Raw genomic sequence first — 24130 nt, 5'->3', positions numbered from 1 at the left:
GCATGGTACAGGTTTACTAGGTTGTCATAAATATATAGGTGAAAGTCTCCTGCATCAACACTAACGGTAAATTCTAGTGTGCATTTGTTTAAGAAAATACATCAAATCAGCAGAAGCATTGCCATTATAAATAGTCAGGTATTACAATGAAAAATAAATCTGAAAGGTTCAGTCATTTGATTCTGAAATTGATCTGATGATTTACCTTTACATTGCAGAAAACAATGGAAGATACAGCAACCCTGTCACTATGATAAAAAATCAGAATGAGGGCTAGCCTACGAAGAAATTTTTATGATTACCTTTCGGGTAAGTGTTGTGTTTTTATACACGTGTATTATTTCTTCACTGGGCATCCTTTAAAATAAATAAATGCATTTTCCAAATGTGCCCAGAGATGAGATGTACAAATGCTGACAATGCATTTATTGAATAAGAAATATTTTATTTGTGTTAAAGATTTCATATATTTCCATTTATGTAACATGGTAACCTAAGTGTAATCATAAACAAGTAAACTTGTAAATGCCCAAATAAAAAGCACTGAGGGCATCAGTCAATTTTATCAATGCCTTGTCTGGTATTGTAAATAAAATGATATACTGAAGATCAATACAAGCTTAACTTTATCTATTTAGGAAAGTAGGAAAATGACCAAACCAATCCACAAACCACAGTAAGGAAAAGGAAACACAAGACAGATATCTGACAGATAGAAGAGACTCGAGGAGTGACAGATCTCCAGTCTCTAAGAAATGTCTGTAGACAAAATCTATAAACCTGAACATATCTAAAGAAATTACATTTGCACAGTGTACCAAGTTTAATCCGCCTATGTCTTGGGATAAAAAAGTAGAAAAATCTAAAATTCTACAGTTATCATCAGACCAGGAATAAAGTGGAAATCTCCATATGGGGTACATGATCTGATGTAATATGCCCCCCTTTGTTTCCTGAACAAAATTCAGAAAAGTTGACCGGAGAGTTCCCAAAAATGAGTTTCAAATTTACCATTTTTAATCCATTATGGCAAAATTCTGAAAGTTTTACACGAAACTGAGCACTTTTGTTTATTCCATCCAGTGGACATAAAAGAAAACGTCACATGTTTATAAATATTAAATTCCTCTTCATAAATGTATTTTGCATATACATATGTAATTTTTTTTGAATTAGTATATAAAGTCAGTACTTCAAATCTGAATATTATCGTCAAGGATGTTAATTAGGAAACTGGGGATCTTTTCTAGAACTGAAAAATTCCATTTGGTTTTGAAAACATCTAGACTTTGTACTCAACTTGTTGAGCAGATCAGCAAGATAACAGTGCTGAGATTCACTAACTTGCTTATGTTTCAAACAAATATTTGCTGTTAAAGATAACAGGATGCCAAAAAATCCATCACTTTTCAGTACTGCCTCCACACACTCCCTTATTTTACTTTGCTGTGTACGAATGGTAAATATTACACAGTACAAAGTGCTATCCGTTTAAGTCTAGTAGAAGATAAAACTGATTGGTAATTTTACTAGATACGATTGATACTGTCCTATACGTATAACTCTCATAAATGTTCTTTTTATGATAGAGTGACATTTCTGTTGAACTGCATTGCAGGTATAATAAATTCAAAGCCTTTATCTGTAAGACATATGATCAGCTGAGCACAAAGCATTAAATGATCGCAGCACATGCAACCCATCTGGGTCCAACAGCCGTACATGTTGCTTTCATGGAGCAGAGCTGAGTGTGGATGCCTCCATTGCATTTAAATTATAAAGGTGTTTTATAATAATTATGCTTTATCATTTGTTTTGAAAACAAAGATCTAGTTAGACACTTTATTCAAAATTACTATTTTTTCATTATTTTAAAATGAACACCAGCATGCAAATAATGAGCACAGCATTTGCCACAATGCAGTAAAAGGCTAAAAAGACATATTTCCTAAAAACTAAAACTAAAACAAAAGAAATAAGTAAATAAGTGCAATGTATAGCAGAGCAGCATAAATGACAAGAGAAATGTTGTGGTACTGCTAAAAAAAAACCTTTTGACTGGTTCTAAGTAAAAAAAAGATTACTGTACTGTCCTTACTGTGTTGATGAGGAGAAACATGGTATAAAAGAACAAAAAAGTAATTTTTGAAAAGTGTATGTCATGTCATTTTTTTCTAGTGGTGTAGCAGTGGGAAAATTTTCACTGCTATGCCTGGTCTCTGATATATTTCCCCTCACTGACCATGTTTTTCTAGAAAGGAAACTCTAACTTACTGTTGCAGCTTTCCCTCTATTCCTGTGTAGTAACACAACAGGGGGTGAATCTCTCTAAGAGAGGCCAAGATAGAAAAACCACACAGGATTTTATATATTTCTCCACTCAATCCAAAGCTAGACAAGAATGTTTTTGATCTTTACATGTACTTTACATTTGTATGACATCTTGATCATAGTACATAATGACCAACTTGGTATACAAGTATCATTATAGTATTTACTACAATTCGAATTTACATGGAATTCTAAACTTTTTTGGGCAGGTCCTCTCCTCCGTCAGTATTTGTATCTGTTATTTGCAATAATTAATAAAAGTACAATGCTGCATATTATGTTGACATTTTATAAATACAGTTTAATAACAAATATTAATAATATTATTAATAATAATACTATATAAAAGCACTACACATTCCCTTTATCAATGTGGTCTGTTAATCAAAAGCAATAATCTAAAAATTGTTTGCTACAAAGTAACCAGGGAGCCTTGAAACATCAATAGAACATGTTTGCTACTTTCTGCTTTCAGAAAATATAGCATTGATTGTACAAGCCACAATGCAGAAAATGTGAAATTCTCTGGGCGTGATCCTAAGCGATGACATTGCAGCATCAAAATTTTAGGATTTGGGAACTCATGGTATTGCTGTCAGGTGACATCTGACTGTGAATTCTTCTTTTCATTTTCAGTTTAAGGTTAGTTGTGGAGGGAACAGGGAACTGCCAATAATTCTATAATGCAAAAGCGACAATGGAATATGTCCAGCCAATCATTTTTTCTTGTTTTGTAGCACGAAAGAGCCAAAACCCCTATCAGGTAATTAATTTTGTTGTCTGCAACAGGAAATGAGAGAAAATGTATTCAATGTAAATAAAAGTTGTCACAACAACTGCAGTCCCCATTGGAAAATCTCTCTTATTCCAAAGTCATGGTAGTGGAATCTTTTTCTTCCAAAACAAAGTGGCTGTTATGTAGTCAGTACTCATAGGAGTACTGTGAGCCAAATGATGACTTAACCTGTGTACACACTTCCAATAATTATCGTTGGACATGAACGACCAATCGGCCGAAAATCGCTCACAAAAAAGGTGACCAACGACTGACCAAAGACGCCAACGAACGAGGATTGTCGTTGGAAATGAACGACCCTCATGGCGGATCTGATTGGCTGACAATCGTTCGCTATCTATCGTGTGTACTGTCGTTCAGTGATCATGCATGTTTCTAGTGTGTGTACACTATTGGTGGATTATATTTGAACAATTGTATCGATACAGCATGTACAGAATTGTGCACAATAGGTTCAAGTATAATCGTGCATAATTGTTGATCGGCCGTAATCGTTCATTTTCTAACGATAATTATTGGAAATGTATACCTTGCTTTACCTCCAGGGAGTGTGCCATTGAGCATGGGCTTGCAGAAAGTTGGATTGATAATGTTGGCTGTCATTTAACATAGAAACTGGAAGTAAATATCTTGGGAACAGCCTTGGGGATAGGTCAAGAATAGCAACAAAAGCTGTTCAAGTAGGTCAAGTTTAGCAACTAAAGATGCCACTCATCATCAATTTTTTTATTTAAGCTAAAAAACAAACTGGAGCTCCACTTTAATTATAATGATCTTTTAGCTCCAAATGTTTTTATCAACAAAATAGGGCAATATATGTGCAACAGAAAACTGAAATTATAAAGTAAATGTAAAAAATGCATAAAACTTGTCTCTCTAATTTTCTGGTTATGTTAGATATAAATGATTTTTATACAAGCTTTTGATCAGATTGTTAAAGCACTCTATTTGTATGCTAAAAGCATGTAATACTTGAATAAAGCAAACATATTGGCCCTGATTTATGAAAGCTCTCCAAGGCAGGAGAGAATACACTTTCAGAAGTGAACTGGGTGATACAGAAAACATGGAATAGATTTTTAAAAATCCTTTTCTATTTGTTAGCAAATGTTTTGAATCCTGGACCAGATACATTCCAGGTTTGCTGGATCACCTAGTTCACTTCTGAAAGTGTATTCTCTCCAGCCCTGGAGAGCTTTCATAAATCAGGGTCACTGTGTCAGTAAGTGAACATTACTTTCTTAAATAAATCATCTCTTTTTCTGGATTTATGACTTCCTAATTCCCCTGGCTTGTAATTCTGAGATAACAAAGCAGTAAAATAATATATTTTATTGAGTTGCTGAGTGTTTCATATTGCATTGTTTTAAACTATTAAAAGTTTGCAATTTTTTAAAAAATATAAGTTACAGGAAAGGTAAAATAGTATGTAAAAACTGCAGCTCCCCCAGATTTATTGTAAATAACTGCAAGATTCCTAGCTAGGGCACACAAACATTTTGTTGTCACGACCAAGAACTGAGTCATCTATGAATTCTTGTGCTTGTGACCACTCTTGATTCCTTCCCTCTTACCCAGTTTCAAATATTGGGATTGTTTTTGCTATATACTTTCGTTGTATCCTAACATTCAGATGACTTTTATAACTTTTATAGATGCCATTTTGAATGCCCATATATGTGTGTTCAAAAATGACTGTAGTAGTTTACTCTCTGTTAGGCTCCCCACTGCCCCATCCCCTTTTTTCCTCTTTATTCCTTCCCCTTCTTCTTCCCCCTATTTTTCCTCAATGATCCAAAATGTTCTTCTACTCTGTTTCTATGTGTGAATTTCAAGTATGATAAGTGAAAACATATTCTTCTAGATATTTGTTTGTATTGTATGTTTTTAGGGTGACTAATAAAAACAGAATTCCAAAAAAGTGACTGTAGTATCGAATGTAACTGTCAAGTCAGTCATTGCTGCATGGTTGTAAGGTTTACATGGTCCAATGATCTGGAGGATCAGGCTTGACCTATTCTTGAGTGCTGACAACACAACATTCAATAGGTCAAGTCCTATCACAATCTTTATAGCCAGTAGACATGCTGTATGCTGAGTTCCATAACAAATAAAGTAAATGTCACACAGCTCCATTTTATTGTCATTAATAAGACTCCAACAGTTAGGGCATGAGTGGTATCTAAATGTCTGTTCTAACATGTCCCAAGAGTTCCCTTTGACTGAAATAAGAATTTTTCTCAATTTATGTGCATGCATAATAAAATGTTGGAATGATTTCTCAAGGATTGGCTATCAGAATCCAAATTTAGATGTTCACCAGCTTCCCTTCTTGCAAATCCTGCAAAATGGATTATTTCAATGGCCTGGCAACATACCAAATACTAAAAGGTCTAGCTGGAAGAGGGTGACTATTACATTTTGTTTTCAGTTTGCAGCATAACTGGTGAGAATATAACTGATAGAACAAGATGACCAGCAGACAGTAGACATCAGGTAGCAGCTATTTAGGATATTTTGTGCAATATGTGATGTTATAATAAGGGTATTAGGCCCTAGTAGAACCAAAGCCACCAATGGCACAAGTTTCCCTTAAAAAAGTGTAGAATATTTTCAGTTATTTTTGCACTATTCATAATAAAAAGGCGCTGTGCCTCTCAACTGCAGAAGTCAAGCCTCGGGCGTTACCTAGAGGAATTATGTCACTGCCTCTCCCCATGTGACATTGGTTAGTTTGGAGATTGTCAGCTCGGGTCCAAGCCCTGTCTAATGGGGCGATGCTCTTCCATACCCAGAAACCCCACTTCCATAAAGAGATGAAGTAAAGGCTTTATTGAATTGAGAATGTGGAGAGGAAACATGAATTGTTGCAAAATTTACTAAGGGATTGGCAGGAGGCACTTACAAAATGTGATATTTTCCTGATGTAAACATTTTTTATGTAAAGTTTTCATGTTTACCTATCTGCATTGCTCTATTTTAGTTATTACATTAAATATAGCCACCCTAGAGCTTGAAAGATCACCCATAATTCACATTAAGGGCCAATTCACACCCCCTTGGTCCACTGCAGTGCATTAAATTCTAAACACACAATTGTGGTTTGCTGTTGGCTTGGCAGTAACACATGGTGGGGCACTAAAGAGCTGTTTAACCATGCACTTTGATAACGCATGTTATTGCAGAGCACTAATGTGACCACAAAAGACACAGCATAGTTTGAGCTACTGCTCTTAGGACCTTTAACAAACTGGACTGCAACTGTTTCATTTTTAAATGCCACTGTTTATTTTTACAATTTTGGGATTTTTAGATTGGCTACTAGAGTGAGGAAACACTCAATTAGCAAATATTTTGCCTACCTTTGTTATAGCTGCTAGATAAGAGGGACCAGTATAAATAAATATATATATATATATATATATATATATATTCAGTAAAGAGAGAATACACTTTCTCTAATTCCCTATATAAAAAGTCTTTAGCAGAGCACAGTAGTACTACTGAGCTTACATTTTAATACTTCAAATCATCCACATAGCTTGCACAGAAGAATATTTGGCAAGTTGTTGGTCTTATCTTTTCTTGATACCCACCCACAGTACAGAATGTGCTTCTGGTAAAAATTCATTCGACATTTTATTTTGTTCAATCAGTCTGTTTATTTAACAGTTTCAAAATGTATTATCATTTAGATATAGTTAATGGCTTTGGATTTTTGTCAAAATAGTTTACAGCCAACCAGTTATCCCTGTTTTTATTTAATCAATTAATACATTTAAAGTGAAGGCAACAAAACTGTAATTGTATTTATTACAAAATGAACCACTGAGATAGAATTGGAATGACATTATATGTACAAAGTTGTAGTTGGGACTTTACTATTCCTATTATAGAAATATATCTACTCTAGTCAGTCCTTGGATATTAAATGATTCCCCGATCCTTACTACTTAATTGCTTTTAGGTTGCCAAACTCATTACCTCCCAGGACCAACCAATAGAGGGGCAGTGAAGGCACCAATGATAAAGTTGATACAATATTTTGATATTTGAAACAATACCACAATATTACCAATATTATTCCTGAAAAAGCATAGCTAATTCTGCAAAACCCTTTGGAAAATGGAAAATGAAAAGGGAATATGTTAATGGAAGGTGGAATCTTGCCTATATCATTGTACCCACAGGTTTTGTTGTTTTCTGTAAAGATTGTAATCAATTTGAATTAAGTCTTTTCAAATATGAGTGAGTTACATCAGAGTTGTATTGTTTGCCTATTGAGGGACCCTGGAAAGGGGAGCTCTGTTTCCTCCATATTTACTCAAATTGGACAAAAAGTTCACCCTCTGGGTCCTTTTGCATCTTTTTTCACATTCCCTTAGTAAACTCCATTTGTGTATTCCAGTATACACAAAATTTCCCAAAATAATAAAAACATAGACTTTGGGTTTGTGTATAGTAGAAAGTAGCTAGTTTCAGGGCAGTACCTGGGCACTTGAAGTGGCAAAAATACAGACACCATAGGATCTTCAGTCATAGTGCATCCATTAATGAGTGGACAATAAACCAACTAATAATTGTAACCAGCCATGTCCAAGGCACTTACATATAAATATATACGGTATATATAAATAAATATATATATATATATATTGCCGGACAGATTTTTTGTATTTTTTGAATTTTGTATGGTACAGTATCTTCAATTAAATATAAAAAAAAATTAGACAGCAGCACATTAGGAGAAAAAGCAAAGGTTACAAAGATCCTATCTCTGATGATGCTAAAATGCTGCCAAAACACGGCTGATCAAATGAGCTGGAAGTCACTTAATAATTAGCAAGTAAATGAAAGTATACTGAGAATGCTAAATTCCTTGACTACTGGAAAATACCATGTTTTTCTGGAAATGTTGCATGTTGTAACCAACTATGCTCTGTCCACATGTCATATTGACAAAGGCTCCTAAAATAGACTTCAAGTCAAAGTGAGAAAATCAGCTCTGCTCATCACATAAGGAAGCTGCTTTGCCATTGCTGAATTAAGCTATCACGTTGAACTCAGAAGATCCTACTGTTATGAATACTCCAGAGATGCACACACCAAGACCAACTGTCAAACCAACAGCTAATCTCTTGTATTGGGGCAGACTGAGCTGTCATGTTGACAGCTATTCTGCAATAAATAAGGATGCCAGTGGTGAACTCCTACCTACTGATTTTTGCTGAAACATGCAAGTTTTTAGCACTGAACATTACTTTGAAAATGCCATTGCCCAGAGTTTTTTCAGATACAGATTGGGGACTATACCAAATCTTTATCTATTGGACATGGATGAGGTATTAGTTATCTAAAAGACCTTTACTATCTACTTAAACATCACCTTACATCAAAAAAAGAAAAACAAAATTCAATAAACAATCACCCTCCCTGCCATCCCTACCCCAGTCTTCTTCTTCACATACTTTTTCATATAATACCCTTCACACACCTATCCTGCACATACCTCCTACTGCTGTACCCCCTACTTCTTTTCTGCATATACTATCCAATGCCAAACCTATCCCCAAACTTCTGTTTTGCACATACTACACCAAAGCACATCTTGGTACTCATGTCTATTTGCTGGCCGTTATATTGCGTATTTACCATTATGCATACCATTATAATCACAATCTTGACTCTTCAGTAATGTGCACAATCCTGCTTGGTATTGTAAATTTCTACAAATAAGGAATTTAGGCTTTGTGACTACAAATGAGCCTAGAATTTACCACTTAGTGTGGCACATTGTAATAAAAGTCTGTTTAGGAGCTAATGTCAAACTTAGATCTATATTACCTCCTGCTTCCTTCTCTACACACACATGTACATACAATGACATATAAGTGCAAAGTTATGTATAAATTGCTTTGTGGCCGCTTTGAATCCTTCCCTGCTATAGTCATTGTCAAGGGGCAGGATTTGTTTAGGTAGATGAGATAAATGGCTTACACTAAAAGGTAACCAAACACATATTGTCTTGCCTATAGAGTAGGTTGTAGGACAGGAAACGTGTTGGTGTTTGGTTTAGAATATTTGGTTAGGAAATATTTTAGGCTTTAGCCCACTGGTAATTATGTTAAACAGAAGTCCTTTGGGTTATTTGTGTACATGCCTGCATAGGATTCATTACAAGTGAACTTTTACATTTACATTATCAACATAAACCCTTTGTTCACATTATGGAAACAATACCATATTAATACCAGGATGATAAAGAAAAGTGTTATATATGATGGCAGGAGTGTAATTTATTGCACGAGAATGCCATTCCCTCTTGGATAGACCCTATTAGATAACCACCCCCCCCCACCACCACCACCACCATTTCCAAAATGCTTGTATTAGTACAACAGAAAATTCAGAATAGAATACTGGAATATAGCTAGAATTGGTGTGCAGTGTGCAATAGTCATTGTAGTTCATCTGATTCTAATTATTGTTGGTTATTTTATTTTTGCACCTTTTTTTCACAAATGCTGGGAAAAACATGTGAGCCAAAACCCCAAAGCGCAAGTCTTAGCTTAGTTTGTAACTCAAAATCCAGAGATTAAGTTAATTACGTACTAACATTCTACCATATATTATCAAGAAATGTAAACACCATTTTTTTCAATAAACATAGTAATCCTACAAAAATCTAGCAATGGAAATTTTTGTTTAGAATCAAATACTTATTTTCCTGTATTAACATATTTTGAGTTATTTCAATTATACTCCAAATACTGATTGCTAAGAAATTGAAATAAACATTCTTCCATCAACCTCAGCAGCTTGTTTACATGTAAAGTAGTGACATATTGTGGATAATATTTATTTGAGACATGAATAACTGTGTCCAACTGTTTACATTCAGTAAGACTATTATCATTTCTTACCATTTTTCTTATATATATATATATATATATATATATATATATACAGTATGTAATTTACGTCACCCATATTTTGCTAGTGAAATTGAAGAATAAAGGTATTCAAGAAGGAAACATGATAAAAGAAGATATTTAGTAAAGATAAATATAAGGTATTACTAAAGGAGACATTTTAACATTGTCCTCAAATAAAATAGTCTGGTTTTTCAGTCCCCCTCCTCAAAAAAGTAAAAATGTACCTATTACAACACAGGCAGTTGTGTGACAATAGGTACAGTACAAAGGATACAATCTAGTGCATTCATTCTAAACCAGGGTTCTGTGAAACCCTAAGGTTCCTCAAGAGGTTGCCAGGGCTTTCCTGAGGTTTGCTTAATTAACTAATTAATTTAGTTGTGCTTGCCTAGTTCCAGGGCCAATGTCACATGGCAGAGCCAACTACAGGACACCAATGACAGTTTTATCTGTCTCTAAGGGTGGCATCCTGATCATCAATGGCACCCAACCACTGACCATCAATGTAAGGGGCATTGTTCCCACTGATCCCCAGTGGTTTTAGCAGGAGTTCTCAGAGGGATAAAAAGTTTAGGAAAAACTGATCTAGTGCAGGGATAGGTAGTACAGAGTGCTGCAGTACAGACTAGAATGTGTTGGGTAAAGTTGTGTGCTGCACAGACTTGTGTACATAGTATATAGGGGGGAACTGTATACTGATCAGGGTATTGGGACCAAAGGTTTCAGGTACAACTCTCCAAAACCTGAGACAATCTTCAAAACAGGAGACAATCGTTCCAGGTACAGAAAGCACTTAGGTAGGCATACATACAAGTGATTGACAATACAATGAATAGGAGAAATTCATGATGATCTGTCACTTACATTTATCTTAAATCTCACATTTTTACACCGTATCCATTCCATAGTTTGTTACTCCTATTGTATCTAGCTAAATTTTGAAATTGGTGGACCCTATATACCCCTTGAAGGTATTCAACTATTCAACCATTTCCCCAAAACATTCACCTATCTACTGTATGATTTATATGCACCACCTATACTTCTAACCTGAAAGTAAATCTATTCATAACAGTAAGCTCACGTTACTTTTGGCCTCACCAAGTTGATACCTTCATTAATTAATTAGCCTTTGTCTCAGGAGCTACACAAGCAGTGATAGAGTTACACTGACTCACACTAAGGCATCTTCCGCAGCTCATAGACAATGTAATCCATATTTTAATGTTTAGGATTTTATATCTTATTTGTTTACCCATACTCGACTTTACATTTTTGCAACACTTTGATTGGATACATCATAAGTAAAATTCATATATTGAGCAGTAGCTATTGAAGCAACCTTAGCTTGAATCTTATTTGGTTTCTTTGGTAGTGGGAAACTGGATATTTCTTATAAATGTCAACTGCATACATCAGGCCCTGTAAACTACAAAATACCAAATTTAGCATAGGAAGCCGGGACACCCAATGCATCCCAGCTTCCCCAGTGGCTGCCAGAACTGAATGGCTGTGGCAGTTACATCATCCAAGCCCAGCCAATGAAAATTGCCTAAAAATTGTGAACAGACAGAACAGGTTATATAAGGGCAGCCAATCAGGCAATAAAAAAAGTGATTAGTTGGTGCTTTAAACATGAACACAAGCTTGTTATTAACATACATAAAGACATGTATTCCTACCAATAAATCTATTAACACGTATAATGGAGCAAAAATAATAATACCTTACTTTCTGTAGTAGGGTGACAATACTGTTTGTTCTGCAGTAAAATTAAATAAAACCCCTGTCAGTGTTACAGTGAATGGATTGTCATCCCAACCCATATAGCTGTCACTTTTTCTGAACAATCTTGTCTGCATGCCTGTGTGGCGAAAAATGTATATAAAGGGCTGTAAAATTAGTAATACATTCAAATTCTATATACTCTTAATACAGGTGTTTGCCCCATTGAAAAAAACTAGTTTTTGTCACAAGAATATCAAACACAGCCTGCTCATAGCAATTAAAACAAGATAATATAATCCATCAATATACCATGCCTTGTTTATGACATTTGGCACAAAAGTAATTGGTCCCTAAAATGTTGAAGAAGTAGGCATTAAATTGGACCTTCCATGAAAATAGGTCGACTTTAATTAAACACCACCACCAAAGTGGAATCACTTGCAAAGGTGTTATTAAAAAAATACATTAAGCCCAACTTCAGGTGGTTTTAAGAGATGCAGAAGATGGCATCAAACCCTGTCCCTCCTCCAGGGGTAGCTGGATGCTTGAAATCCTGAGAAATAACCCCCTGTTTGACTCAAGTGGTGAGAAACAATGACACCACCTGCATCTCCCAAAAAGGTTGGAGGCTTTTTAATATTCACTTTTTATTATTTTTATATATAAATATATATATTATATATTTTTATATCACTTTTGCAAATCATTTGTCTTGGGACAGGGGCTTTCATTCAATTGCTTTTGTTGTACGTTTACTCCATTTTTGTTGTACGTTTACTCCAGCCAATTAACCATTCTGTGGTTGACTTTAATAAAGCTTTGCTTCTAAACTAAAGTCATATGTAATTTGCATTTAATTAAAACACATCCAATAATGTATAGATTAAAAAAAAAACAGGAAACTCCTTTTCAATATCTCAGATATTTCTTTTCAGACTTAATATTTGTTACAATTATAACAAAAAGAATATTTGACATAATTAACTAATATTAAAAAATCTGCACAACTTTTGATTTATTTAAAAAAGTGTAATGACATATAAACCCCCTAAATATACCTCAGTAATGTATTAAATATGCAAATTTAAGACATAAAATGGGAATTTGTTTCCTTGCCAAGGATTTATATCTTTGTTTGTCTAATTCTGAGATTTACACAACCCTGCTACATGGCAGTCAGCCTGGTTACCTGGATGTCTCTGTGGCAGGCAAAGGGCCACTATAGATTGAATTCCGTTAGCTCTATGTGGTTTATACTTGTAATGATACTTTGTTTTTAGGCCAAGCTTATAGAAAAAGTGGCATGTCCAGGGTCTGGAACAAAGTATTATGTAGATAAGGAGTATACAAGAATTACACCTAATTATTACAATTTAAACTTTTTTTCCCAATTTAAACAATATGAGTCTATCTAAAAACGAAATTCAATCTAAAACAATGCTGATGACAAGGTGGCAATACTGCAGGGGTTTCACGGTGTAATATGGTTTGTCCTCAGCCCTGTAATTGCCAATTTTGGTGGACTATTAGAAGAAATGGAAAATAAACTGATCTGCAGAATCAATAATATGAAAGTCTGTTACAAAGGGGCTTAGGGGAAAAATTAGTGTTAGTTGTATTAGGAAATCATCATATAGGTCATATTTGAATTTGCCCATGGTTACACCTTAATCATCTTTAAAATAATACATAACTGTATCATTTATGTTTTTTAATAACTTCAAAAAGCTAAACTTTAAGCAGAACCCTATATTTATATTACTTAGTACCTTTGCTCACCTTAGCGAATCAAACTTACTTTAGCAACTTGAGGGTGACCTTGCAATATTACAGACAATAACAAAAGAATATTTACAAAAAAACAAAGAAAAAGAAAGAAATTACTAATTGCTAAAACAACAGGTACATAGAAACGTATTTTCAAAATTACACAATTTAGCAATTTTTAATATTTTTTTCACATTAGGTTATAATGGAAAAAATCTGAACCCAAGTATGTCACCTAATGTACATGAAAGCACCTTTTATCAGTTCTGTATTTTAGTAGTGCCATGTTTCCATAACCCCAAACTATTGTCACAGATCCTTTCCTTAGACATTTAAAACATATGGTCTAACAAAATCTTAAAATCATATTGCATTAACATCTACAGCACTCTTTTAAACAGCAACATAAGATTGGAACACCTGAAAGAATAATTATGTATCACACATGCCACATAAATTACCACTAGCAGTTGCTTAGTAACATTTGCATTTACACATTGAATGAACTTATAGACAGTAGGCCTGCAATAATTTGTAACATTTATATATGAAGCTCAAAAAAATCAAAATGTTTGTATATTATAAAAAAAAGGCCCAGAACATCCATACATATTCAAAATCCAAGTAATAAAATAATTTAGTGATTTTTTTTTTAAATATGGTATTGTACATTTTTTTGTTATAAACAACACATATTATTTTATACATTCTAATCATATTAAAAAAAAACCCAAATACTATAAAAATAGAACTGTAGCACTAACATAAGATAAAGTGTAAAAAAAACAATTACAAAAGTAAATCTTATTTATACTAAAACTTTACCTGTACTTAATAAATAGTAGTTTTGTGTGTACATATGGACTTTTTGTACTTAAACTACATGCACTATAACTTTGTACATAGAATACACTGTACTTACATACAGTTTGGATGAGCACTGCTATCTCCAGATGTAGGCACCACTGCAAGCTGGAAAGCCTAATTAAGCCTGATGTCTTTTTCGTGGCTATTTATCAGTCTCTGTGCATATACTAAGGCTCCAGACGTTCTGCAAAGTCCACAGCTTCAGCAGCCCTCTCTATAATCTCACACACCAACTTCCCACACAGCCCTCCCTCTGGGTCACTGCAAGGGCAGCGAAACAGACATAAATCAAATAATAAGTGGATCATTGGGGACAGAGGCTACAGGGACCCAAACGTCACACATTCCCATAGTCGTTTTGCATGGAGTGAAGAAATAGTTCTGCTCTTTTGCCCAATTGTTGCAAAACTTTTACCCACTTAACAAGACAGTAGCAATTTCTTTGGCATGGGAATGGTTAAATAATTACTTGCAGTAGTTTGTGTCTATGTCTACAATATATACTTTTTCTTATATATATTTTTCCTGTAAATATATATATATTTACATTTTTTCATTATTTTATTTTGTTAAACATTTCATATGAAAATACAAAAATATATTTGTGGTCATCTTGAATCGTCATACCCTTCATTATTTCTCTTAGACTGCCTTCCAAGTACCAAAATTTAGATTTTGTGAAAATAATTTATTAAAGTTGGTAATTTCTCCTTCCATCAAAAGTGTATGTATTGCCAAAACAGGAATAGAATATCAGTCAGTTTACATTTGCTGTGTATGTGGAGATTTAATTTCACTATCTTTACACAACAGGAAGTAAGTAAACTTTTTACCAAAGTTACGTAAATGCCCATCATAGACAGTTGTCTCTATTAAAGGTATTCCCATTCTAAATTTCCCTCATTTCTCAATCAAGTGGCAACTAAGTAATTTTATATTTCCCATCACTTTCTGTCTAGTGACAGTGGTCAGTTGGACAAGTAGAGAAAATAAATCTAGCATGGGGAAGAACAGCAACCAAAAAAGTAATTTAAAGAATATGGAAGCAGGTGAAGAATACCATGTGTGAATAGAACGCGAATATATACGACATAAAACATAGCCAATGCATTTCAACGTATTGGTCTGTCCCCCTTTCAAGGCTTTGGTAGTGTTATATTTGTTGGTCATGGCCATGACAGACAACATCTATATCAACAATATAACTGCTCTGTCCTGGATTGTTTGTTGTGCCTGCAATAACTCAACTCTATCTTAGGTCTGCTTATCCAGGTGACTTCTGTTTTCATTTTTGTATTTAAAACATAAAAGCTTGTATAGCATGTTCATTTGACTTTTTACTGTCTTTTAATCAGTTTGCAGAGCTAGGAGAGGATTTCCAACTACCCAGTAGCCATTTTCAGAAAGGTGTCATACTTATCGATGATCCAAAATATAAAATATCTTCTGATTTTAGCTGAAGGAAAGTAAATTTATATTATCTTATTTATGGCCATGGCAGGCAGAAAATGCTGCAGAACAATTTTGCCATTGAGTCTCTACTATTACTGTCAAGTAGTTCAACCTACCAGCTTGTTGGCCAATTGCTAGACCATAATGCTTCCATGCTTGGGAGGAGGGAAAGTGTAAAGTTTGTTTCAGAAGTGACAAAAAAGAGATTTTTAAAGAGCTCCAACAGAAAGTATTGGCAAGTCCCAACAACAGAGAATGTCTGTAAGCAAACATCAATGTTTGTATAAAGCGGAATTCTTGCCAAAAAGATATGTTGCTGGGGATGTCACCAACAGCCTGGGCTCACAGGAAATATGTTGAAAGACACTGGCTGTTGTTCAACTCAGAAGACTCTCTTGACTCAGAAGTTTCAAAAATATGCTATGCTGACAAGTATCAAGTACATAAAAAATAATTATTAGGTTCTACTTTACCAACTATTTAACTTTTTGATTCTGTAACATTTAAGAGTCATGAGAGTCATTTCCACTATTGTGGAGAAGCAAATAACATAACACATACAGATATATATATATATATATATATATAATATATATACACACATGTGCATTTGCCAGTGTGCAAGGATGTCTTAAAAAACATGAAAAATACTATATATGTGTGTGTGGGGGGTGGGGGGGGGTGAGGTTAGGACATACTTGAGCCATCAACAATTGTAATATTCATAGAGTACTGCCATTAGAAAGGAACTAGCAAACAAAAAGGAACTAGTAGGCAAGTTATATGTATTACTGCAGTGCATGTCCCAGGTATCACAGTAGTCCACTAAGAATAAATATATGTATTATTTCATTGTAGAAAAGCAATGGTGCATTTAATATTAGGTCTTGAGTCTTCTGTCTTCATTGACACACCACCTGCTGGCCAAAACACAGCATACAAAGGGAATACCCTATATAGACTAGAAATAAAGAAAAGAAAAAAGAAATACACTATATAAGCATTTTTAAGTCAATGCTAGCTACCAAACAAATTTAAAAAATACATTGTCAAAAGAAAATGTTTTCCAACAAGGACATTTGCAGTTTAAACCAACAATCTATGGGATATAACAGGTTATCTTTATAGGGACCCTATGGTTGGTAAAATAAGTTTTGACAATCCTGTCCATGTACAGTTAACATCTGACGACAGAAAACCACTTACAGTTTAAATGTGGATTATCACAATCATGGCATGCCAACTGTAAAACCATAGACTTTTATTGAAGTTGCATTTTAACTAATATTAACAAGTATTTTCTACTCTTTTACCATATAGAATGCACAAACTGACTATTAAAGTTCCCAGGAATAATACACCATTCCTTAAGAAGGTTAAATTGCATTCCAGTTGAGAACAAGGAATGTGCACCTATGTTCTTAAATTGCATCTTGGACTATTAAAAATTGCTTTTATTATTCTTAAATACCCTCAACCCTCTCAAATAACTCACCCTGCTACTTCTCTACTGCTACTCCATTCCAGTTTTCATGTAGAGATTTTTTAAGAAGTGAGTTATGGAACTTAGCAGTGTGCAGAAGGTTAATTGAGAATATTAGTTGTTAAAGGTAAGCCTATTTTTTTAAAAAAAAAAGTTTTCTTACTATTTTATCTTTATTTTAAGTCATGTTCAAACGCTAAACTATCAACCTCATTACAGAAAAAAAACCTTTATTGCTAAATATTTCCTTTAGGACACTTTCTGTGCCAAACTCCAAATGCCAAAAGTTAGGCTGGTACAGGGTAAGCACCTTTGTGGTGTACTAAATGATGAAAGCAATGGATTGCCATTATCTTGCTATATTTGTAAATATACTGTCATTGCATCATGAAATCTTTGTAATTGTAAGCTATATAAAGGTATTACTACAACTTTATGTTTTATATACTAACATATTCAGCAGTGATTGCTTTTATTGCACTAGATAGGTGTATCTCTTAGAGAGCAATTTTAGCATTGCATGATCTGATGAAATTGTATTGAACATTGTCAGCATATCAATATATGTCTTGTATACAAAATGAATGCATGTAACAGAAAAAGCAAACTTTCACACAGGGCTGAAGAAATGCTAACAGAGGTAAGATATCAATGTGGAGTCCTCCTATTCATATTTTTTGTTTCCCTGTTGGCAATTACAACTACTGCTTGTACACCAACACCAGCAGATGAATACCACAAGCCCGGGCAACTAGTACCTAGCAGCAGGTAAGGAGGCCAGCAACAAATCCTAAAACATACAATTTGTGATCACTATTTTTATATTTTTTCCACTGATTTCTTATTGTGTAAAACGGGAAGGGATGAGAAAATTCCCCAATGGAACAGAACAAAATTAGCTGGGGTCCTAACAATTCCTCACTCTCTAAGTCCTAAATTGTACAATTTGTGATCACTATTGTCTATTTTGTTTCCTTTCTCTTGACAAAGAGATTACATATGAGACAAAAAATTGAGCCAGTCTTTCATTTGTGTCAAAATATTGCCCATATGATGCTACTGCTGGATTCAACTTGAAGCATAGGCTAACAAAGCAACATCTGAATTTTAGAAACTGAACTTTGAGTTTTATATATTTTCATTTTGCAACCTTTTGCTATATCATGAAGCAGTGCTCATATTTATTGCAGGTGGGCTGTTAACTTTTGAGCTCAGCAATCTGACTTTCTCATTTGAAAGTCTCATCTGTGTTTTTAGAATTCAGAGCTTTGACTGTTTATAAATATATGTGTCTTATATGACATTTCCTTAAAATCTATGCGTATATATATATATATATATATCACTGGTATGCGGGAGTTTAATTATTCCCAGCAAGAGCATGGTAAAACGGGATTCCCAGGTATCCACAGAGCTAAAGTAGGAGGGTTATTGTTATTGTGTCATAGCCTGTCCCTTACTGGAATAATGACCTACCTGATCAAATATTTTTAAAAGTGGAACTTCCACTATAAAAGTGGTGTTTCGCTTTAAATGAACCTGTGCCCAGGCTTTAGATATCCACATATTTCTATATTCCTAAAAATAGCAAATCAGCATCAATGACACCTGTAGCCGCAGGCGTGGTAGAATAATTTGCTCTGAAAATTCACTCAAAATTGAAGTGATGAGGTCCTTCAAGTCATTCTCTCCACTGCAGCTCTGCAGCCGTCCAAACTTCTAAGATCACATTTGACACAGAGCAGTTGCTTTTGGAGAGGAAACTGGTGATCTGAGATGCCTGAGAGGATGCAAACACAGAAAATGGTGTCGAAACATTACATTTGAGCCTTGAATCTTAAAAGTAGTATTCAATCTTCATAGCACAATGGCTCTGCTGAGGCGAGTCATGGGCACCCTAACGTAGCATCCCAGGCTAGAATCCAAGTCTATAGAAAGGTGCACCAACCCAGTTTGTGAAAGAGCCCACAGTTTATTCTCCAACAAGGTTTGCTTATGCATTGGCCCTGCTTTATTAAAGATCTCCAAGGCTGGAGATTATACTATTTCATCAGTGAAGCTGGGTGATCCAGCAAACCTGGATTGGATTACGTCACAGTCATTTGCTATAGATCCATTACAGGTTTGCTGGATCTGGATGTTGGCAGCATTTGTTAAAGTCAGTAATAATTTGCCCTAAAGCCCATTTGTTGCTTTTTAGGAATATTCAAACATTTGAATGTATGATAAATATCCATAATCTGGTCACATGTTTCCCTTTAAAGACACACTGCAGAATTGCACTTAAAACATTTATACAGAAAGAAGATAAAATGTTTTGACTGGAACTGGCCGCTTAAGTATATCTTCCTTGTGTTAGAGAACTTTCCACTGATTTCTTATTGTGTTTTTAGTATGGGAAGAATTAAGAAAATTCCCCAGTGGGACAAAGACAGGCGAAAATAAAACAGGAGTTCAAACCATCTCTCACTCTATGTAAAACTAAAATTAAAACATAAACATTTTAGTGTAACAAGAATAATCATCATGCCATGTAGATATGCTAATAGCCCTGGACAGAATTACCAACTTCTTGATTTGACTTGCTTTTTGGAATTGCTAATTAACAAAAGCAATTGCTCAAATTGATAATAAATAGCCCTACATCACAACACTTATATAATGTGCTGAGCAAAGCACATTGCACATTTTTAAAACTGTAAGACATTTTTTTAGTTAAAAACATGGAATGTGACGATCTCTTGAAAATCCAGAATCTGTGGGCGGGTTTCTCCTTGATGGCAGCGTTTCCTGAGATTTGTTAATGGGTCAAAGGGCTAAAAGGAACTTTGGCTTTTCAACAGTTAAAGGAAATCATTTCAGAGGCAGCTGGTTTATTTCTTAAAAACTGTCCCATCCCTGCTTGATCCTAGTTCACTCTGTTTACTCCATCTCGGTAATTAGCTCTTATCATGCCTCATTAATGAAACATAAACCACCTAGTTTGCTCGCTAATAAGAAACTGACAAATAAATGTTAAACATGCACTTCTGTATTAAGAAGTTACCTGGGATGAGACAGCCCCAGATAATGTGCTGCTGCTACAGTTAATTATGCAGGATATATATATATATATATATATATATATATATATATAGCTGTTTGTTTTCCCTAATACCAGTCATGGAATTGTAGAGTGGAATTAAGAGCATTAATTAAGATTATCAGGAGGTGAATCACAAGCAATTTATAAACCCTACAACTCTTTTGAGAACATATCATTTATATATATCATATGACTTTTTATAAAAATTGTTGTTGCAATAGAAAACCTAATATAGCATGTATATGTGCACAGACCAGTGGTTCCGGACGTACACGTTAGATATATTGGAGTGGAGTAAAATTCAATATTCACATACAGTATAATACGTGTTTCTAAAAAAGGTGATGCTTCCCCTGCTGTCATAATACTCAGACATGCGTTATATCAGGTATCAGTTAGTTGAATTCTATATTGTATTCAACTAACTGATACCTGATTGTATGGATCATTTTTACAGATGAAAGCATAGGTACCTTGGATTTAGAAGTGCAATTTCCTTATGATGCTGTAATTAAATACAGCTATTGGCACCAAATCCAATGTATAATTTAGAATGTTTTATTCCTAATGTCAAATCAGATGAAAGATGTAAACTGTATCTAAATTAAAAGGAAAAAATGTAATACTATTGCCTAATGGACCTCAAATGTACAATGTACATGTGACCACATTTTTTTCAAACTTTTTATTTAACATTTACCTGGTGATTTTACTAGTAACATACTTCAAATTAAAATGTATCTTCAGCATACCAAAACATTGTGAATTAAATCCTATTTATTATAGGGAGATTTATTTTGATTAATTTTAATCTATGTAGACAAAACAAAAACTATCTTTTAGACAAGATAGTTCCTTCCCTACTAATACTTCCTTTTCTATTAGCCTGTGATGACCCACTTGTTTTGATGGCATTATTTTAGACTTTATTTTTTACTAATATTTTAGATTTTATTTGAGACTCTTCTGAATGTATTCAAAATTCATTTACAGGAGCATTTGAACTGCAGGTGACATTCTTTTAACCTGCATATGACCTGCTTTGAGCAATGTTTGTATCATCAAAGACTTGTATAGGAATGCAATACTTAGTTGAAGCAAACAAAATCAGAAAGACATAACCCTGTAATGTGTGTATTTTCCAGACTTGGGCTTGCCCTCTATGCACAGATTAATGGGGTAAAATGTTATGTAGTAGAGTTGATGAGAGGACTTCCCTTACACGTTCTGTATCTCCTGGAATTGGTGACAGGGAACCAGACAAGGAGTGGCACAGATACCTGCATAATGTTTGGACGCTTCATCTGGACATTGCAGAGATACTGGGCGATCCAGGATACTGCTTGACACATCAGGCACAAGGGCACCCAGAAGCAAAAAGTAGGGTCAGGGCGGGCAGACTTTAGTAACAACCAGGCAGCAGAGGTATTGAGTTAGCAGGCAGAAGGCAAAGCCCAAAGTGCAGATACTCCAGTCAGTCCTCAGCAATGTTTTTATGATATTGTTCTTTAAATAGAACTATTGGCACCAAAGCCAGTGAACACTTTCACGCATTAGTATGCACAGCAAGCAAGCAGATGTGGCCCTATGCATTTATGGGAAGCAATATGCCCATGAACAGGTCATCGAGCACATCAACAAATCTGACCTTCCTGACACAAACCTTTAGTAGAGTATTAATCCTTACCCACCAAAATCAAAGGTGATTAAAAAGTTATTCCATGTCTTGAGATTTATGTGTGTGAGATTCAAACTTCTTGTCACAAAGTAATTAAGGTACATTTTGAGGTTACTGTGGTATATTTGTGTAGTGTACAAGCAATGAGTTTAGGTTCCATTTTACCTTCCCCCTTTAAGGCAATCCCAGTGTTTGGCATGACCCATCCATACTCATCAGTGTGCCAAAGGTGACTTTTGCGTTTCTAGCGATTCTACAAACATCCCATGCATCTTCCTATTTTCTTGATTTTAGTATCCATCAGAGTCAAACTGTGAACAGGGGCTTTTCTCTCAATACATTTATCTCAATTGTTTTTTGTGTTGAGCTGACCCATCAATATGTTGTGCAAATCAGAGCAAACTGATGTATATATCTTGGTCAAAGCCATAGTTTCATCATTCAAACATTTGTGTTTTATCCAGTACCCACTCATCATTTAAATCATAAGTGAGTAGCTAGCTTGCTTGTAACTAGATGTACTTTTCTTGTTTATACTTTATTATTTATTTACAAGGCATACATGCTGTTCTTACCATTTGGTGTCTAGTGTCTAGAAAATGCTAAAATAATCTGCATTCTCCATATGACTTAATCTTATTTTAACAATGGTAATTCAAAAAAAGTTCATTTGTATATGTCAGTATAGATTTTTTTTTTTAAATTTCCACAGCAATTTCTCAGCGCTCTTATGGAAATGTTTAAAATATTGCAGATGACACATGCTAGAAGAGAAATACAACCAAGAAACTATGTAATCTTCTGTAGGTTTTTTTTCACACATATATCAGTGGAGTCCTCACACAGCTTGATCAGATCATTTTGTACATAGGCAGATATTTAACATCAGCTGGAAAATTTTCCAAATATTTTGGCTTTTCATTCCATGATTCAACAGTACTCTCAAAGAAGCTTTGTAGAAGAAAATAGTTTGGTCTTTCCTAAATTGATATATTTACAGAAGCTTTTAAATCATCACAAGCATTATGTGTTTAACATCAGCTATTAGTTTTACAGATAAAACTGTTTTAGTGGTATTATCACTGATGCATCTGCAGTGGGAACATTCAGCTGCAGCTCTTGAACTTGACCCAAAATTTCAACTTATCCTTTATTTCTCATGTGTTTAATGTAGTGATGCTAATCAATCATACTAGTTATACTTTTTGTAAAATATATTTTGATCCAGAGCTTAAAATTGCGTCCATAGGAACCATGTTCTGTACCATCTTTACTATCCACCTCTCTTCCTGACTTTTTTTGCTGTTTGTATGCCGTACTTTGTCCCAGGCTGCATCAATAAACTGTTTGACCTCATCCCTTGCTTGTTGTTTCATTCTTAGGATATATCTGTTTACGCCTGTCAAATCCTATGAGCCCCTGCTGGAATATGTTAGTCAGTGTCTCTTATCTCTTGAGCCTTGTGACTCCTTGCATGTATTCTTGTCATGTCTGATGCTCTTGATGGCTCTTGCTTAGTTGATGAATGGTTTGTCTTCAGTTTCCTGGCTGTTTGCACAATCCCTACTACTGTCCAACCCAATGTTTGTCACCTAGTTGGCTTATCTTTCTCTGTGGGCCTTAGCCCTGCCACACTTTCACTTTTTAACAGTATTTGTCTTCCTTGGTCTGGACATCAGCAGTAGCTATTTGTGCTTCCCTCATGTAGCTATCCTATCATCCTGTTTGTCAACTTTTGCAAACAAAGCAAAGTATTTATCATCAGTATTAGGAGCTCTGGTGACAAACAAGGTTGGGCTGACTTTGGTTTGGCATAAATGTTGCATTCAGTTATTGATTTCACTTTTTGTTCTGTATGTTGCTGGTCCCAATACTAAGAGTTGCCAGACCCATTATGCTAGCTTGCAGCTGCATACTGATCCTTACATTTTGCCTATAAGCCAAACATAGCAATCAAACCAAAGAAAAGTAAAAATCTATTTCATACAATCAAATCCTGTCAAACTGT

At 34.6% G+C, this 24130-nt stretch overlaps 1 protein-coding gene across 2 annotated transcripts in view; it reads right to left on the bottom strand.

Annotated features, from left to right (window-relative positions):
* Positions 1-14670, bottom strand: part of LOC140340831 (bile acid receptor-like) — a 37404-nt gene extending 22734 nt beyond the window's left edge. The window contains exon 1 of one of the 2 annotated variants that reach the window (XM_072426249.1): positions 14480-14670. The gene's annotated coding sequence lies outside the window, so the exon portion shown is untranslated. The remainder of the gene's footprint in view (positions 1-14479) is intronic. The other variant, XM_072426256.1, reaches the window with a different exon arrangement.
* Positions 14671-24130: the final 9460 nt, after the last annotated feature.

This window comes from Pyxicephalus adspersus, chromosome 1 (assembly GCF_032062135.1).
Source record: "Pyxicephalus adspersus chromosome 1, UCB_Pads_2.0, whole genome shotgun sequence".
NCBI lineage: Eukaryota > Metazoa > Chordata > Amphibia > Anura > Pyxicephalidae > Pyxicephalus > Pyxicephalus adspersus.
Note: the sequence above shows the minus strand (reverse complement) of the source record. Positions and strands in the feature narration are given on the sequence as shown.